At 43.7% G+C, this 1,046-nt stretch overlaps 1 non-coding gene across 1 annotated transcript; it reads right to left on the minus strand.

Annotated features, from left to right (window-relative positions):
- Nucleotides 1-295: 295 nt before the first annotated feature.
- On the minus strand, nt 296-367 carry Trnat-agu (transfer RNA threonine (anticodon AGU)). Its single transcript has one exon. It is a non-coding gene; the product is annotated as a tRNA-Thr (tRNA).
- Nucleotides 368-1,046: the final 679 nt, after the last annotated feature.

Below are 1,046 nucleotides of genomic sequence, written 5' to 3' on the forward strand. Positions count from 1 at the left end.
CACTAGACCATCCTGGCACAGTGGCTTTTCATAACTGCACGGACTAAACTAGCACTCTTCCGTCTTCAATACAAATTACCATTCACACCTCCGCCCACTTGGTATTCCCCCTAAACTGAAACAGCATTGCAGGAGCTATCCTACTGTGTCGGAATAGCACCTTGGCAGTGAACAAAATTGGGTATCCTGCAGGCATAGGTGCTTTAATCAAATGAAACTACACGATTTCAAGGATCTTTTCAAGCCAAACATCCTCAATGTATACATGCAGACTGAAGTGACGGATGAAAATTTGTACCCAAGCCAGGATTCGAACCTGGGTCTTCTGCTCACTAGGCAGATGGGCTAACCACTACGCCACCCTGGTGTGCTTGCTTTGCACAATATTGTTTGATACTGACAAGGGAACCTCCCCATCACACCCCCCTCAGATTTAATTTTAAGTTGGCACAGTGGATAGGCCTTGAAAAACCGAAAACAGATCAATCGAGAAAACAGGAAGAATTTGTGTGGAACTATAAAAAAATAAGCAAAATATACAAACTGAGTAGTCCACGCGAAGATAAGCAACATCATGGATATTCTGAGATAAGGAGCGCCGTGGTCCCGTGGTTAGCGTGAGCAGCTGCGGAATGAGAGGTCCTTGGTTCAAGTCTCCCCTCAAGCGAAAAATTTTTCTTTATTTTAGCAAAGTTATGATCTATCCATTCGTTCACTGACATCTCTGTTCACTGTAATAAGTTTAGTGTCTGTGTTTTGCGGCCGCACCGCAAAACTATGCGATTAGTAGACAAAAGGACGTGCCTCTCCAATGGGAACCGAAAACTTTTGATCGCAAGGTCATAGGTCAACCGATTCCTCCACAGGAAAACACGTCTGATATATCCTATACGACACTGACGGCATGTGCGTCACATGACAGGAATATGTTGTCGACCCACCTAACTTGTACACTTGGCGAATGGGTAAAAAGATTCTTCTACGTTGCCCGATTTAGGTTTACTTGTGGATGTGATAATTACTCCCAAAAAAGTGATGAAAACATA

The sequence above is a fragment of the Schistocerca nitens genome, chromosome 11 (genome assembly GCF_023898315.1).
Source record: "Schistocerca nitens isolate TAMUIC-IGC-003100 chromosome 11, iqSchNite1.1, whole genome shotgun sequence".
Taxonomy (NCBI): domain Eukaryota; kingdom Metazoa; phylum Arthropoda; class Insecta; order Orthoptera; family Acrididae; genus Schistocerca; species Schistocerca nitens.